This window comes from Bufo bufo, chromosome 7, assembly GCF_905171765.1.
Source record: "Bufo bufo chromosome 7, aBufBuf1.1, whole genome shotgun sequence".
Lineage (NCBI taxonomy): Eukaryota > Metazoa > Chordata > Amphibia > Anura > Bufonidae > Bufo > Bufo bufo.
This window is the reverse complement of record NC_053395.1, coordinates 233,421,394-233,440,445: the sequence shown is the minus strand read 5'-3', so window position 1 is coordinate 233,440,445 and position 19,052 is coordinate 233,421,394.

Here is a 19,052-nt window from a genome sequence, read left to right as displayed (position 1 = left end):
TCTGGAAACAATGATACTGGTGAGCCATTATAATGATACTGGTGAGCCATTATAATGATACTGGTGAGCCATTATAATGATACTGGTGAGCCATTATAATGATACTGGTGACCCATTATAATGATACTGGTGACCCATTATAATGATACTGGTGACCCATTATAATGATACTGGTGACCCATTATAATGATACTGGTGACCCATTATAATGATACTGGTGACCCATTATAATGATACTGGTGACCCATTATAATGATACTGGTGACCCATTATAATGATACTGGTGACCCATTATAATGATACTGCTGACCCATTATAATGATACTGCTGACCCATTATAATGATACTGGTGACCCATTATAATGATACTGGTGACCCATTATAATGATACTGGTGACCCATTATAATCCAATTTGCCCTTTTTCCTGGCTCTGTGAAATATTTCATCTCTGTCTTTTGAAGTCATTATTTGATCAGGATTGGTCGGGATCTTGTGGCGGGTGGGGGGGGGGGGGGGATTTTAATAGACAGTCTATGAGCCTTCTTCATAAACTCCGAATGTTTTGACAAATCTTTTCCCAACATCCCAATCAACCGATCCTGTATAAAGGAGATCATGTCTTGTCCTTCGCATCCCTCTGGGAAACCCAAGCATCTTATATTGGACCTCCTAGATCTATTTTCCAGGTCTAATCATTTACTTTTAATCTCTTTATTTTCCTGGATCTACTTCAGGTTTTTTTGGACATCTTCTACCACTGAAGTCCTTCTTCCCGATTCCCCCAATCTATCTTTGTATTTCTGCACATCTGCTCGTATATTTTCTTTCACGTTCCCCACTTGGAGAGAGCGATCCCAGATTGCCGTGCTGCATGTTATAACCTCTAGAAATATACCCTGTAGACTGGGTGACTTCTCATTATGAAATCCGCCATTATCAGCTTCCCGTATACTTCCCCCAGGATCCCTCTCCATCTTCACTAATTCTCGAAGGGCCGATATTCGCAATAAATATTTGCGATCAGCACTACAGTAGACCAGCAGCTTCATGCTACTTAGTTGTTTTACTGCCTCATTAAGCAGTTTGCCTCCATGACACCTGCCCCCCCCCCTCCCCATATCCTGTCCTATCTCATCCTCATGGAGCCCCCGCCGTCTCCCTTCCTCCCTCATGTATCCGGAGCTCCTGTTCCACCCTCCGATCTCATGTTGCTGCCCTGCACAGACCTCCTCCTGACCCTACTACTTGTATGAATCCCCCTCAGAGCCCCTTCCACCCTCCTGTCCCCGGGCCCCTGTCCATTCCTCTGCCTATCATTATGATAGTGTCTAGACAGCATGCACCCTAAGGACCTTCTAATGTACCCAGGGTCATGTGACTGTGCCCCCCACCCCGTACTGTGCCCCTTATATCCTGAATTGTGCCGTCTTACCACACCCTGTACAGTGCCCCTCGTCATTCTATGTACTGTGGCCTCTTATACCCTTTTATCCAGTCACTGCATAGCAGTGTTATCCAATCACTGTATGGAAGTATCCCGTCACTGTATGGAGGTGGTATCCAATCACTGTATGGAAGTATCCCGTCACTGTATGGCGGTTTTAATCCGATCACTGTATGGAAGTATCCCGTCACTGTATGGCGGTGGTATCCAATCACTGTATGGAAGTATCCCGTCACTGTATGGCGGTTTTAATCCGATCACTGTATGGAAGTATCCCGTCACTGCATAGCAGTGTTATCCAGTCACTGTATGGAAGTATCCCGTCACTGTATGGAGGTGGTATCCAATCACTGTATGGAAGTATCCCGTCACTGTATGGCGGTGGTATCCAATCACTGTATGGAAGTATCCCGTCACTGTATGGCAGTGGTATCCAATCACTGTATGGAAGTATCCCGTCACTGTATGGCGGTGGTATCCAATCACTGTATGGAAGTATCCCGTCACTGTATGGGGGTGGTATCCAATCACTGTATGGAAGTATCCCGTCACTGTATGGTGGTGGTATCCAATCACTGTATGGAAGTATCCCGTCACTGTATGGCGGTGGTATCCAATCACTGTATGGAAGTATCCCGTCACTGTATGGCGGTGGTATCCAATCACTGTATGGAAGTATCCCGTCACTGTATGGTGGTGGTATCCAATCACTGTATGGAAGTATCCCGTCACTGTATGGCGGTGGTATCCAATCACTGTATGGAAGTATCCCGTCACTGTATGGCGGTGGTATCCAATCACTGTATGGAAGTATCCCGTCACTGTATGGCGGTGGTATCCAATCACTGTATGGAAGTATCCCGTCACTGTATGGCGGTGGTATCCAATCACTGTATGGAAGTATCCCGTCACTGTATGGCGGTGGTATCCAATCACTGTATGGAAGTATCCCGTCACTGTATGGTGGTGGTATCCAATCACTGTATGGAAGTATCCCGTCACTGTATGGAGGTGGTATCCAATCACTGTATGGAAGTATCCCGTCACTGTATGGAGGTGGTATCCAATCACTGTATGGAAGTATCCCGTCACTGTATGGAGGTGGTATCCAATCACTGTATGGAAGTATCCCGTCACTGTATGGCGGTGGTATCCAATCACTGTATGGAAGTATCCCGTCACTGTATGGAGGTGGTATCCAATCACTGTATGGAAGTATCCCGTCACTGTATGGTGGTGGTATCCAATCACTGTATGGAAGTATCCCGTCACTGTATGGAGGTGGTATCCAATCACTGTATGGAAGTATCCCGTCACTGTATGGCGGTGGTATCCAATCACTGTATGGAAGTATCCCGTCACTGTATGGCGGTGGTATCCAATCACTGTATGGAAGTATCCCGTCACTGTATGGCGGTGGTATCCAATCACTGTATGGAAGTATCCCGTCACTGTATGGCAGTGGTATCCAATCACTGTATGGAAGTATCCCGTCACTGTATGGAGGTGGTATCCAATCACTGTATGGAAGTATCCCGTCACTGTATGGCGGTGGTATCCAATCACTGTATGGAAGTATCCCGTCACTGTATGGCGGTGGTATCCAATCACTGTATGGAAGTATCCCGTCACTGTATGGTGGTGGTATCCAATCACTGTATGGAAGTATCCCGTCACTGTATGGTGGTGGTATCCAATCACTGTATGGAAGTATTCCGTCACTGTATGGCGGTGGTATCCAATCACTGTATGGAAGTATCCCGTCACTGTATGGCGGTGGTATCCAATCACTGTATGGCGGTGGTATCCAATCACTGTATGGAAGTATTCCGTCACTGTATGGCGGTGGTATCCAATCACTGTATGGAAGTATCCCGTCACTGTATGGCGGTGGTATCCAATCACTGTATGGAAGTATCCCGTCACTGTATGGTGGTGGTATCCAATCACTGTATGGAAGTATTCCGTCACTGTATGGCGGTGGTATCCAATCACTGTATGGAAGTATCCCGTCACTGTATGGCGGTGGTATCCAATCACTGTATGGCGGTGGTATCCAATCACTGTATGGAAGTATTCCGTCACTGTATGGCGGTGGTATCCAATCACTGTATGGAAGTATCCCGTCACTGTATGGCGGTGGTATCCAATCACTGTATGGAAGTATCCCGTCACTGTATGGAGGTGGTATCCAATCACTGTATGGAAGTATCCCGTCACTGTATGGTGGTGGTATCCAATCACTGTATGGAAGTGTCCCGTCACTGTATGGCGGTGGTATCCAATCACTGTATGGAAGTATCCAGTCACTGTATGGCGGTGGTATCCAATCACTGTATGGAAGTATCCCGTCACTGTATGGCGGTGGTATCCAATCACTGTATGGAAGTATCCCGTCACTGTATGGCGGTTTTAATCCGATCACTGTATGGAAGTATCCCGTCACTGTATGGCGGGGGTATCCAATCACTGTATGGAAGTATCCCGTCACTGTATGGCGGTGGTATCCAATCACTGTATGGAAGTATCCCGTCACTGTATGGCGGTGGTATCCAATCACTGTATGGAAGTATCCCGTCACTGTATGGTGGTGGTATCCAATAACTGTATGGAAGTATCCCGTCACTGTATGGCGGTGGTATCCAATCACTGTATGGAAGTATCCCGTCACTGTATGGCGGTGGTATCCAATAACTGTATGGAAGTATCCCGTCACTGTATGGAGGTGGTATCCAATCACTGTATGGAAGTATCCCGTCACTGTATGGCGGTGGTATCCAATCACTGTATGGAAGTATCCCGTCACTGTATGGCGGTGGTATCCAATCACTGTATGGAAGTATCCCGTCACTGTATGGCGGTGGTATCCAATAACTGTATGGAAGTATCCAGTCACTGTATGGAGGTGGTATCCAATCACTGTATGGAAGTATCCCGTCACTGTATGGCGGTGGTATCCAATAACTGTATGGAAGTATCCCGTCACTGTATAACGGTGGTATCCAATCACTGTATGGAAGTATCCCGTCACTGTATGGGGGTGGTATCCAATCACTGTATGGAAGTATCCCGTCACTGTATGGCGGTGGTATCCAATCACTGTATGGAAGTATCCCGTCACTGTATGGGGGTGGTATCCAATCACTGTATGGAAGTATCCCGTCACTGTATGGCGGTGGTATCCAATCACTGTATGGAAGTATCCCGTCACTGTATGGCGGTGGTATCCAATCACTGTATGGAAGTATCCCGTCACTGTATGGAGGTGGTATCCAATCACTGTATGGAAGTATCCCGTCACTGTATGGCGGCGGTATCCAATCACTGTATGGAAGTATCCCGTCACTGTATGGCGGTGGTATCCAATAACTGTATGGAAGTATCCCGTCACTGTATGGCGGTGGTATTCAATCACTGTATGGCGGTGGTATCCAATCACTGTATGGCGGTGGTATCCAATCACTGTATGGAAGTATCCCGTCACTGTATGGAGGTGGTATCCAATCACTGTATGGAAGTATCCCGTCACTGTATGGCGGTGGTATCCAATCACTGTATGGAAGTATCCCGTCACTGTATGGCGGTGGTATCCAATCACTGTATGGAAGTATCCCGTCACTGTATGGCGGTGGTATCCAATCACTGTATGGAAGTATCCCGTCACTGTATGGCGGTGGTATCCAATCACTGTATGGAAGTATCCCGTCACTGTATGGCGGTGGTATCCAATCACTGTATGGAAGTATCCCGTCACTGTATGGCGGTGGTATCCAATCACTGTATGGAAGTATCCCGTCACTGTATGGCGGTGGTATCCAATAACTGTATGGAAGTATCCCGTCACTGTATGGCGGTGGTATCCAATCACTGTATGGAAGTATCCCGTCACTATATGGCGGTGGTATCCAATCACTGTATGGAAGTATCCCGTCACTGTATGGCGGTGGTATCCAATCACTGTATGGAAGTATCCCGTCACTGTATGGCGGTGGTATCCAATAACTGTATGGAAGTATCCCGTCACTGTATGGCGGTGGTATCCAATCACTGTATGGAAGTATCCCGTCACTGTATGGAGGTGGTATCCAATCACTGTATGGAAGTATCCCGTCACTGTATGGTGGTGGTATCCAATCACTGTATGGAAGTATCCCGTCACTGTATGGCGGTGGTATCCAATAACTGTATGGAAGTATCCCGTCACTGTATGGCGGTGGTATCCAATCACTGTATGGAAGTATCCCGTCACTGTATGGCGGTGGTATCCAATCACTGTATGGAAGTATCCCGTCACTGTATGGCGGTGGTATCCAATCACTGTATGGAAGTATCCCGTCACTGTATGGCGGTGGTATCCAATAACTGTATGGAAGTATCCCGTCACTGTATGGCGGTGGTATCCAATCACTGTATGGAAGTATCCCGTCACTGTATGGAGGTGGTATCCAATCACTGTATGGAAGTATCCCGTCACTGTATGTCGGTGGTATCCAATAACTGTATGGAAGTATCCCGTCACTGTATAACGGTGGTATCCAATCACTGTATGGAAGTATCCCGTCACTGTATGGGGGTGGTATCCAATCACTGTATGGAAGTATCCCGTCACTGTATGGCGGTGGTATCCAATCACTGTATGGAAGTATCCCGTCACTGTATGGGGGTGGTATCCAATCACTGTATGGAAGTATCCCGTCACTGTATGGCGGTGGTATCCAATCACTGTATGGAAGTATCCCGTCACTGTATGGCGGTGGTATCCAATCACTGTATGGAAGTATCCCGTCACTGTATGGAGGTGGTATCCAATCACTGTATGGAAGTATCCCGTCACTGTATGGCGGTGGTATCCAATCACTGTATGGAAGTATCCCGTCACTGTATGGCGGTGGTATCCAATAACTGTATGGAAGTATCCCGTCACTGTATGGCGGTGGTATTCAATCACTGTATGGCGGTGGTATCCAATCACTGTATGGCGGTGGTATCCAATCACTGTATGGAAGTATCCCGTCACTGTATGGAGGTGGTATCCAATCACTGTATGGAAGTATCCCGTCACTGTATGGCGGTGGTATCCAATCACTGTATGGAAGTATCCCGTCACTGTATGGCGGTGGTATCCAATCACTGTATGGAAGTATCCCGTCACTGTATGGCGGTGGTATCCAATCACTGTATGGAAGTATCCCGTCACTGTATGGCGGTGGTATCCAATCACTGTATGGAAGTATCCCGTCACTGTATGGCGGTGGTATCCAATCACTGTATGGAAGTATCCCGTCACTGTATGGCGGTGGTATCCAATCACTGTATGGAAGTATCCCGTCACTGTATGGCGGTGGTATCCAATAACTGTATGGAAGTATCCCGTCACTGTATGGCGGTGGTATCCAATCACTGTATGGAAGTATCCCGTCACTGTATGGAGGTGGTATCCAATCACTGTATGGAAGTATCCCGTCACTGTATGGCGGTGGTATCCAATCACTGTATGGAAGTATCCCGTCACTGTATGGCGGTGGTATCCAATAACTGTATGGAAGTATTCCGTCACTGTATGGCGGTGGTATCCAATCACTGTATGGAAGTATCCCGTCACTGTATGGCGGTGGTATCCAATCACTGTATGGAAGTATCCCGTCACTGTATGGCGGTGGTATCCAATCACTGTATGGAAGTATCCCGTCACTGTATGGCGGTGGTATCCAATAACTGTATGGAAGTATCCCGTCACTGTATGGCGGTGGTATCCAATCACTGTATGGAAGTATCCCGTCACTGTATGGAGGTGGTATCCAATCACTGTATGGAAGTATCCCGTCACTGTATGGCGGTGGTATCCAATAACTGTATGGAAGTATCCCGTCACTGTATAACGGTGGTATCCAATCACTGTATGGAAGTATCCCGTCACTGTATGGGGGTGGTATCCAATCACTGTATGGAAGTATCCCGTCACTGTATGGCGGTGGTATCCAATCACTGTATGGAAGTATCCCGTCACTGTATGGGGGTGGTATCCAATCACTGTATGGAAGTATCCCGTCACTGTATGGCGGTGGTATCCAATCACTGTATGGAAGTATCCCGTCACTGTATGGCGGTGGTATCCAATCACTGTATGGAAGTATCCCGTCACTGTATGGAGGTGGTATCCAATCACTGTATGGAAGTATCCCGTCACTGTATGGCGGTGGTATCCAATCACTGTATGGAAGTATCCCGTCACTGTATGGGGGTGGTATCCAATCACTGTATGGAAGTATCCCGTCACTGTATGGCGGTGGTATCCAATCACTGTATGGAAGTATCCCGTCACTGTATGGCGGTGGTATCCAATCACTGTATGGAAGTATCCCGTCACTGTATGGAGGTGGTATCCAATCACTGTATGGAAGTATCCCGTCACTGTATGGCGGTGGTATCCAATCACTGTATGGAAGTATCCCGTCACTGTATGGCGGTGGTATCCAATCACTGTATGGAAGTATCCCGTCACTGTATGGCGGTGGTATCCAATCACTGTATGGAAGTATCCCGTCACTGTATGGAGGTGGTATCCAATCACTGTATGGAAGTATCCCGTCACTGTATGGCGGTGGTATCCAATCACTGTATGGAAGTATCCCGTCACTGTATGGCGGTGGTATCCAATAACTGTATGGAAGTATCCCGTCACTGTATGGCGGTGGTATTCAATCACTGTATGGAAGTATCCCGTCACTGTATGGCGGTGGTATCCAATCACTGTATGGAAGTATCCCGTCACTGTATGGCGGTGGTATCCAATCACTGTATAGAAGTATCCCGTCACTGTATGGCGGTGGTATCCAATCACTGTATGGAAGTATCCCGTCACTGTATGGCGGTGGTATCCAATCACTGTATGGAAGTATCCCGTCACTGTATGGAGGTGGTATCCAATCACTGTATGGAAGTATCCCGTCACTGTATGGCGGTGGTATCCAATCACTGTATGGAAGTATCCCGTCACTGTATGGCGGTGGTATCCAATCACTGTATGGAAGTATCCCGTCACTGTATGGCGGTGGTATCCAATCACTGTATGGAAGTATCCCGTCACTGTATGGAGGTGGTATCCAATCACTGTATGGAAGTATCCCGTCACTGTATGGCGGTGGTATCCAATCACTGTATGGAAGTATCCCGTCACTGTATGGCGGTGGTATCCAATCACTGTATGGAAGTATCCCGTCACTGTATGGAGGTGGTATCCAATCACTGTATGGAAGTATCCCGTCACTGTATGGCGGTGGTATCCAATAACTGTATGGAAGTATCCCGTCACTGTATGGCGGTGGTATCCAATAACTGTATGGAAGTATCCCGTCACTGTATGGCGGTGGTATTCAATCACTGTATGGAAGTATCCCGTCACTGTATGGCGGTGGTATCCAATCACTGTATGGAAGTATCCCGTCACTGTATGGCGGTGGTATCCAATCACTGTATAGAAGTATCCCGTCACTGTATGGAGGTGGTATCCAATCACTGTATGGAAGTATCCCGTCACTGTATGGCGGTGGTATCCAATCACTGTATGGCAATAACTGTATCTAATAAAGAAGAAGGAATTGTGTACGTTCCAAATACTTGAAACTGAAAAATTCACCTGAATGGAACGTTAAGACAAAATAATTTTTATTGTGTCTAATTACTTAAAAATGAATCAAAACCTATCAACCTAATGGTTTACACTAGGACACCTAGACTCCTCGGTAATGAATAGGCCACCACAACGATACCAACTATCACATCATGAAGGACACCGAACACTTATATTCAGTGGCTAAACCCGGTGACTGGCGCCCGGGGAGTTTGTAAGCAGAGAATACGACATCAATCGCACAATCAATTCCGGACTCCAGTTATTTAGCGTCTGCAGCCAATTTCCAGATGCCTTGGCTTCATCAGTTGACCTGGAGGAATTAGGAACCTTATGGCCATTACACATTGTTATAAACTGTACATTGACCTCTGCGGACCCAGGCACCCAGGGGTGCTACACTAACAAGCCTGAATAAGGCAGGTCCGCCTGGAGCCATCATCATCTCGGTCTTGGTCTGTGCCGTCAGACACCACAATGGATTTATCAAATTCAGCTAAAAATGACTCAGTCATTCAACCCCTCCACATTGTTACCAAGAACATGATGGGTCAATGGGTCTGACTGGACCGTCCACAGTCTCAGGAAAGGTTATGGAACCACCTCGAGAACTGGACACCTGTTAGTTTTATCAGTTTTGTCCAAAACTCTATGTGAAAAGTCAAACACTTCACTATAATTATCAGGAGTAAAGGTCTAAGATGGGATCTAGAACCAGCTGGGGAACTAGAAAGCTAAAAGGACCTGGTCTAACGTTACATAAAACACTTAGCAGCACGTCTTCCGCACCGCAGCCTCTTGTCTTTACTCGTGGAGGTGTAGTGCCCCTCTTCTTACACCTAGCTACTGTCTCTAATGGCTCGCAAAGAAGGTCATCCTTAATCTTATTGTTATAAAACTGTTATGTTCATGTACTGTGCCTGGTTATCCAGCAGGTGGCAGTGTATCTGGCAGAGAGTACCTTTAGAAAAGTTTAGATAGAATGGAACTTTCCATTCCCCCCCTCCTTCCTTTTAGAGAAGAAGTGGGCTAGTCCTGTTTCCTACCAAGGGAGGGTTGGAGGCAGGGTCTCAAAAGATCCGGGGCCCAAGCCCCAATGAATATGGCCCAGTTCTCAACCCTCCCCCCGCACACCGCATTCTGCTGAACTCGCTATACAGCAGCACATACCTGTCACATCCAGGGCCTCCAGGTGACGTCTCCTCCGATGTAGATCTTATCATCATCTTCTCCTTTTGGTCCGTACAACTTTCAGCCGCGCCTCGTCTCTGCAGAGTGTGACACACGGACATCTTAGCTTCCTCACATTTCTATCATCATCCCCCAACCTGGAGCCCCCACAGTGTTATCCTGCTTCTCGCTGTGCCCCCCAATACCTCAAATACTATCCTGAAGAAAAAGGAGCCCCCCCCCCCATAGTAATAGTGCTCCTCATAGTCCCACCAATAATAATTCCCTTCTAGAATGCCCTCATTAGTAATACTGCCCCCTACAGTGCTCCCCAAGAATGCCCCCATTAGTAGAAGAGCCCCCCAGTATTAATAATACCCTCACAGAGCCCCCAGTAGTAATAAGGCCCCCTATTGTTCCCCCAGTGGTAATAAAGCTCTCTACAGACCCCTCAGTAGTAATAAGACCCCCCCATAATGCTCTAAGTAGAAATAAGGCAGATCTATAAGCCCCTCCTATAGAGCCCCCAGTAGTAATGAGAACGCCTATAATGCCCCCTGCAGTGCCCCCTGTAGTTATATTCCTCCCTCCACCATACAGTCCCATGTAAATAACATCACACCATCTCTCCTGCCCCCTCCAAAATACAGTCCTATGTAAATAACATCACTCCCCTCCCTTCAGCCGCTCCAATATACAGTCCCATGTAATAAAACACTATTTCCTTCCTTCCGCCATAGAGTCCCATGTAAATAACATCACCTCCTTCCCAGCTGCCTTCAACATACAGTCCCAAGTAAATAATATCACCCCCTCCCCAGCCGTCTCCAACATGCAATCTCATGTAAACATCACCCCCTCAACATTCAGTCCCATGTAAATAACATCATTCCCCCCCACCAGCCACCTTCAATATACAGTCCCATGTAAATAGCATCGCCCCTCAGCATTCAATCCCATGTAAATAACATCACTCCCTCCCACAGCTACCATCAACATACAGTCCCATGTAAATAACATCACTGCCTTCCCAGCCCCTTCCGACATGCAGTCCCATGTAAATAACGTCACTCCCTCCCAGAGCCGCCGCTAACATACAGTCCCATCTAAATAACATCATCCCCTCCCACAGCCACCTTCAACATACAATCCCATGTAAATAGAATCACCCCTCAACATTCAGTCCCATGTAAATAACATCACTCCCTCCCACAGCTGCCATCAACATACAGTCCCATGTAAATAACATTACTGCCTTCCCAGACCCTTCCTACATGCAGTCCCATGTAAATAACATCACTCCCTCCCAGAGCCGCCTTCAACATACAGTCCCATGTAAATAACATCAGTCCCTCCTACAGCCACCATCAACATACAGTCCCATGTAAATAACATGACCGTCCAAGCCACTTCCAACATACAGTCTCATGTAAATAATATCCCTCCCTTCAGCCCTAAAATACAGTCCCAGTTAAATAACCACAACTCCCAGCATTCCTCTGCCTCTCCCTTCACTTACCTCTCCTCATGTAAAGACCTAACCACAGCTTCTTCCCCCAGGACTTCTCCTCTTCACTGCTGAGCCGTCATCTCCTGCACTGGTCATATAATGGTCACATCATTGCAGGTCCTTCTCAACCACTGTTTTACTGGTCACATGACCTGTGATGTCACCACAGGTCCTTCAGATCTTCCACTGCATTAGATTCAATTGTATTGCCCCTGAGGATGGCAATACAGTTGGACCTATCTGGCAGGCAGGACATTCGGGGCCTGGGACAAAACATCAGGGCCCAGGCCCCGAATGTTTTAACCTAGCAACGCCCCTGGTTGGAGGAAGAGATAGTGGAGTCGAGTGTAGAAAAGTGGAGTTTAGAGTTTGAGCAAGAGAGTGAAGTAGCACGGTGTGGTGAGGGAGCGTTTCCCCTGACTGCTGCAGGAGCTTTGGGAAAGTAGCTCAGAGAGCAGCCCTTTCCTAATATATAAAAGAACTCAGTACCTCTGAGAGGGAAAACGGTGCCAAAGACCCCTACTCGGCAATATGGATCAAAGGATACCTTACTCTTATAAGAAACAGTAACTGAAGCTGATAGGAACCAGACTGAAGCCAGAGATTAGCACAGCAGAGAGGGATAAAGCAAAGTATTAAAGTTTCCCTGCCAGTTCACCCTTAGCCTGCTGGAGCTAAGAGGAATATCAAGTATTGTTTGCATGACACAAGTTTATTCAAGTAAAACCGTTGAACTTCACCAAGTCTGGACTCTACTTACTCCACCAACTACAACTCCTTTGTTGCTACGGAGCCTAACCCCGGGAAGCGATAGTATCCAGGTAGGAGCACCGTGACACAAACTATTAGGGCCACAACATACCACTCACCATTTCTAAACACTGGCGCCCGATCGACCCTGGGGGGGAGGCCCACCGCAGAGGTGACTGGGGCTTAGTAAACTGGGAGAGCTTAATATGCGATGGCTTCCCCGATCATCACACCAGCAGTGGGAGCAATGTGTCGCTCCACAGCAAAGGCAGAATTGAAGCCACAAGTTCGATTCCAGTCTGTAGGAGTCCAGGTTTCTTGTTCACGACACAACTGCAGACGAAGGCGATGGTGGCCGGCTGCCAATGGCAGGACATGTAATGGGCGCTGTGACACCAAATCTTCTGCTAAGCTCCTGGAAATGGCCCGGGTGTAGTGGAGGGGCCACCAGAGTCTGGATGGTAGACAATGAAATTGCGAAAACTGCTTGTGATTGTCGGCAGATCAAAAAATCCTCCTACTGGTGTCTGTCCGGGTCGTCCTGAGCCTGCTCACCATGTTCGTGCCCTCACGTAACCACTGCTCCCAACATCTCCTAACAGTGAGGTGAGAATGGCCTAGAGGGCGGCAGTTCATCGGAACGACCATCCTGCTTCTCTCAGTCCAATGATGTGCCACCACTAAAAGTCTGTCAGCTAGGCAAAATGTCTTCCAGTTCGTCGGAGGGATGTGGAGCAGTTACCAATGTCTCATTAAGAGGTAAACTACCCAAAAGTGGCCTCTGACAGCCTTTTGGCAGCGGGGGAAGGACTTTTACGCCCACTTTTGGGAAGACCCAGTGTGTAATCTGCCTGAGACAGAACTGCAGGACGAGCTCTGCGGCAATCTGGCAGCTGTATCTGCATGTTTATGTTGTTTTGCCGGAGGCTTCATGTCTTATTCTTCTTGTTTGCCGTGTGGCCCCCCCTGTAAGTCCTGGGGGTCCGAGTGGTGGAGACGCCGTTAGTACCTAGGATGAGGGTTGTAGTTCTTCTTACAGGTTTATTACTTTCAATTTATATTGAAAGTAAAATCTGCACAAAAATTTGTTTTCACGATTGTTTTTTCTCTGCTTCTCTAGGCCTCATGCACACGGCCGTATGCCTTTAGCGATTTGTGTTGCATCCGTTTTTTTTTTTTTTGGCAGACCCATTGACTTCAATGGGTTGTGGTCCACATTGTGCGGCCAAGAATAGGACATGTTCTATCGTTTTGCAGAACGGACACACGGAATGGGCATGTGTAACCCCATTGACAGCCACTGGATGTGATGTTGAAATGCAAAATTGCGATCTTCATGTCGCACAACATAGCTACGTGGCGATTGGGTCACGGGGAGATCCCCTCACCTTTATGATCAGGACCGGAATCAGATGGATGGGTGCACGGTGCACCAGCTCCGGACATTTACACCACTTTGTGCCAAGGGGTCGCCCAGTATTACAGCCCAGCTGGAAAGAGCTGCAATACCGGGCACGACCTGCAGACAGGAGTGGCGCAATTCTTGGAAGAAGAATTCGCGGAATGACAGAGACGCGGCTGAGCTGCACTAAACCCTCCCCCAGCTGTGCGACCAGCAGATGTGAGGCAGAGAGGACAGGACAAGGTTGTAGGAGCAGCACTGATAAGAAAGGCGGCGGCTGCTCCAGACCTTCCTCAGACATCAGTTTCACTTTGCATTTCTTATACTTTCTATTTCTGAGAAATGGCTGGAGCTGCAGCAGGACATCGTGCTCTAGTCACTGCCAAATCTGCAAGAGATCTCAAAGTCATGTTACAAAATATCACACGTAACGGGGGGAAAAATTCTGATCCCAGCACGGGAAGAACCAAACCACATAGCCAACCTGTGTATCTAATCCTCTCCTGTGTGATACTGTCTGCTGAGCTGTGTATCTAATCCTATCCTATGTGATACTGTCTGCTGAGCCGTGTATCTAATCCTATCCCGTGTGATACTGCCTGCTGAGCTGTGTATCTAATCCTGTCCTGTGTGATAGGGTCTGCTGAGCTGTGTATCTAATCCTATCCTGTGTGATACTGTCTGCTGAGCTGTGTATCTAATCCTATCCCGTGTGATACTATCTGCTGAGCTGTGTATCTAATCCTATCCTGTGTGATACTGTCTGCTGAGCTGTGTATCTAATCCTACCCTGTGTGATACAGTCTGCTGAGCTGTGTATCTAATCCTATCCTGTGCGATACTGTCTGCTGAGCTGTGTATCTAATCCTATCATGTGTGATACTGTCTGCTGAGCTGTGTATCTAATCCTATCATATGTGATACTGTCTGCTGAGCTGTGTATCCAATCCTATCCTGTGTGATACTGTCTGCTGAGCTGCTGTATCTAATCCTATCCTGTGTAATACTGTCTGCTGAGCTGTGTATCTAATCCCGTCCTGTGTGATACTGTCTGCTGAGCTGTGTATCTAATCCTATCCTGTGTGATACTGTCTGCTGAGCTGTGTATCTAATCCTATCCTGTGTGATACAGTCTGCTGAGCTGTGTATCTAATCCTATCCTGTGTGATACTGTCTGCTGAGCTGTGTATCTAATCCTATCCTGTGTGATACTGTCTGCTGAGCTGTGTATCTAATCCTATCCCGTGTGATACTGTCTGCTGAGCTGTGTATCTAATCCTATCCTGTGTGATACTGTCTGCTGAGCTGTGTATCTAATCCTATCCTGTGTGATACTGTCTGCTGAGCTGTGTATCTAATCCTGTCCTGTGTGATACTGTCTGCTGAGCTGTGTATCTAATCCTATCCTGTGTGATACAGTCTGCTGAGCTGTGTATCTAATCCTATCCCGTGTGATACTGCCTGCTGAGCTGTGTATCTAATCCTATCCTGTGTGATACTGTCTGCTGAGCTGTGTATCTAATCCTATCCTGTGTGATACTGTCTGCTGAGCTGTGTATCTAATCCTATCCTGTGTGATACAGTCTGCTGAGCTGTGTATCTAATCCTATCCTGTGTGATACTGTCTGCTGAGCTGTGTATCTAATCCTATCCTGTGTGATACTGCCTGCTGAGCTGTGTATCTAATCCTATCCTGTGTGATAGGGTCTGCTGAGCTGTGTATCTAATCCTATCCTGTGTGATACTGTCTGCTGAGCTGTGTATCTAATCCTATCCCGTGTGATACTGTCTGCTGAGCTGTGTATCTAATCCTATCCTGTGTGATACTGTCTGCTGAGCTGTGTATCTAATCCTATCCTGTGTGATACTGTCTGCTGAGCCGTGTATCTAATCCTATCCCGTGTGATACTGCCTGCTGAGCTGTGTATCTAATCCTATCCTGTGTGATAGGGTCTGCTGAGCTGTGTATCTAATCCTATCCTGTGTGATACTGTCTGCTGAGCTGTGTATCTAATCCTATCCTGTGTGATACTGCCTGCTGAGCTGTGTATCTAATCCTATCCTGTGTGATACTGTCTGCTGAGCTGTGTATCTAATCCTACCCTGTGTGATACAGTCTGCTGAGCTGTGTATCTAATCCTATCCTGTGCGATACTGTCTGCTGAGCTGTGTATCTAATCCTATCATGTGTGATACTGTCTGCTGAGCTGTGTATCTAATCCTATCATATGTGATACTGTCTGCTGAGCTGTGTATCCAATCCTATCCTGTGTGATACTGTCTGCTGAGCTGTGTATCTAATCCTATCCTGTGTGGTACTGTCTGCTGAGCTGTGTATCTAATCCTATGCTGTGTGATACTGCCTGCTGAGCTGTGTATCTAATCCTATCCTGTGTGATACTGTCTGCTGAGCTGTGTATCTAATCCTATCCTCTGTGATACTGTCTGCTGAGCTGCTGTATCTAATCCTATCCTGTGTAATACTGTCTGCTGAGCTGTGTATCTAATCCCGTCCTGTGTGATACTGTCTGCTGAGCTGTGTATCTAATCCTATCCTGTGTGATACTGTCTGCTGAGCTGTGTATCTAATCCTATCCTGTGTGATACAGTCTGCTGAGCTGTGTATCTAATCCTATCCTGTGTGATACTGTCTGCTGAGCTGTGTATCTAATCCTATCCTGTGTGATACTGTCTGCTGAGCTGTGTATCTAATCCTATCCTGTGTGATACTGTCTGCTGAGCTGTGTATCTAATCCTATCCCGTGTGATACCGTCTGCTGAGCTGTGTATCTAATCCTATCCTGTGTGATACAGTCTGCTGAGCTGTGTATCTAATCCTATCCCGTGTGATACTGCCTGCTGAGCTGTGTATCTAATCCTATCCTGTGTGATACTGTCTGCTGAGCTGTGTATCTAATCCTATCCTGTGTGATACTGTCTGCTGAGCTGTGTATCTAATCCTATCCTGTGTGATACAGTCTGCTGAGCTGTGTATCTAATCCTATCCTGTGTGATACTGCCTGCTGAGCTGTGTATCTAATCCTATCCTGTGTGATAGGGTCTGCTGAGCTGTGTATCTAATCCTATCCTGTGTGATACTGTCTGCTGAGCTGTGTATCTAATCCTATCCCGTGTGATACTGTCTGCTGAGCTGTGTATCTAATCCTATCCTGTGTGATACTGTCTGCTGAGCTGTGTATCTAATCCTATCCTGTGTGATACTGTCTGCTGAGCCGTGTATCTAATCCTATCCCGTGTGATACTGCCTGCTGAGCTGTGTATCTAATCCTATCCTGTGTGATAGGGTCTGCTGAGCTGTGTATCTAATCCTATCCTGTGTGATACTGTCTGCTGAGCTGTGTATCTAATCCTATCCTGTGTGATACTGTCTGCTGAGCTGTGTATCTAATCCTATCATGTGTGATACTGTCTGCTGAGCTGTGTATCTAATCCTATCATGTGTGATACTGTCTGCTGAGCTATGTATCTAATCCTATCCTGTGTGATACTGTCTGCTGAGCTGTGTATCTAATCCTATCCTGTGTGATACTGTCTGCTGAGCTGCTGTATCTAATCCTATCCTGTGTAATACTGTCTGCTGAGCTGTGTATCTAATTCTATCCTGTGTGATACTGTCTGCTGAGCTGTGTATCTAATCCTATCCTGTGTGATACTGTCTGCTGAGCTGTGTATCTAATCCTCTCCTGTGTGATACTGTCTGCTGAGCTGTGTATCTAATCCTATCATGTGTGATACTGTCTGCTGAGCTGTGTATCTAATCCTATCATGTGTGATACTGTCTGCTGAGCTGCTGTATCTAATCCTATCCTGTGTAATACTGTCTGCTGAGCTGTGTATCTAATCCTGTCCTGTGTGATACTGTCTGCTGAGCTGTGTATCTAATCCTATCCTGTGTGATACTGACTTCTGAGACCATGTATCTAATCCTGTCCTGTGTGATACTGTCTGCTGAGCTGTGTATCTAATCCTATCCTGTGTGATACTGTCTGCTGAGCTGTGTATCTAATCCTATCCTATGTGATACTGTCTGCTGAGCTGTGTATCTAATACTATCCTGTGTGATACTGTCTGCTGAGCTGTGTATCTAATCCTATCCTGTGTGATACTGTCTGCTGAGCTGTGTATCTAATCCTATCCTGTGTGATACAGTCTGCTGAGCTGTGTATCTAATCCCATCCTGTGTGATACTCTCTGCTGAGCTGTGTATCTAATCCTATGTGATACTGTCTGCTGAGCTGTGTATCTAATCCTATCATGTGTGATACTGTCTGCTGAGCTGTGTATCTAATCCTATCATGTGTGATACTGTCTGCTGAGCTGCTGTATCTAATCCTATCCTGTGTAATACTGTCTGCTGAGCTGTGTATCTAATCCCGTCCTGTGTGATACTGTCTGCTGAGACCATGTATCTAATCCTGTCCTGTGTGATACTGTCTGCTGAGCTGTGTATCTAATCCTATCCTGTGTGATACTGTCTACTGAGCTGTGTATCTAATCCTCTCCTGTATGATACTGTCTGCTGAGCTGTGTATCTAATCCTATCCTGTGTGATACTGTCTGCTGAGCTGTGTATCTAATCCTATCCTGTGTGATACTGTCTGCTGAGCTGTGTATCTAATCATATCCTGTGTGATACTGTCTGCTGAGCTGTGTATCTAATCCTATCCCGTGTGATACTGACTGCTGAGCTGTGTATCTAATCCTATCCTGTGTGATACTGTCTGCTGAGCTGTGTATCTAATCCTATCCTGTGTGATACTGCCTGCTGAGCTGTGTATCTAATCCTATCCTGTGTGATACTGTCTGCTGAGCTGTGTATCTAATCTTATCCAGTGTGATACAGTCTGCTGAGCTGTGTATCTAATCCTATCCTGTGTGATACAGTCTGCTGAGCCGTGTATCTAATCCTGTCCTGTGTGATACAGTCTGCTGAGCTGTGTATCTAATCCTATCCTGTGTGATACTGTCTGCTGAGCTGTGTATCTAATCCTGTCCTGTGTGATACAGTCTGCTGAGCTGTGTATCTAATCCTATCCTGTGTGATACTGTCTGCTGAGCTGTGTATCTAATCCTATCCTGTGTGATACTGCCTGCTGAGCTGTGTATCTAATCCTATCCTGTGTG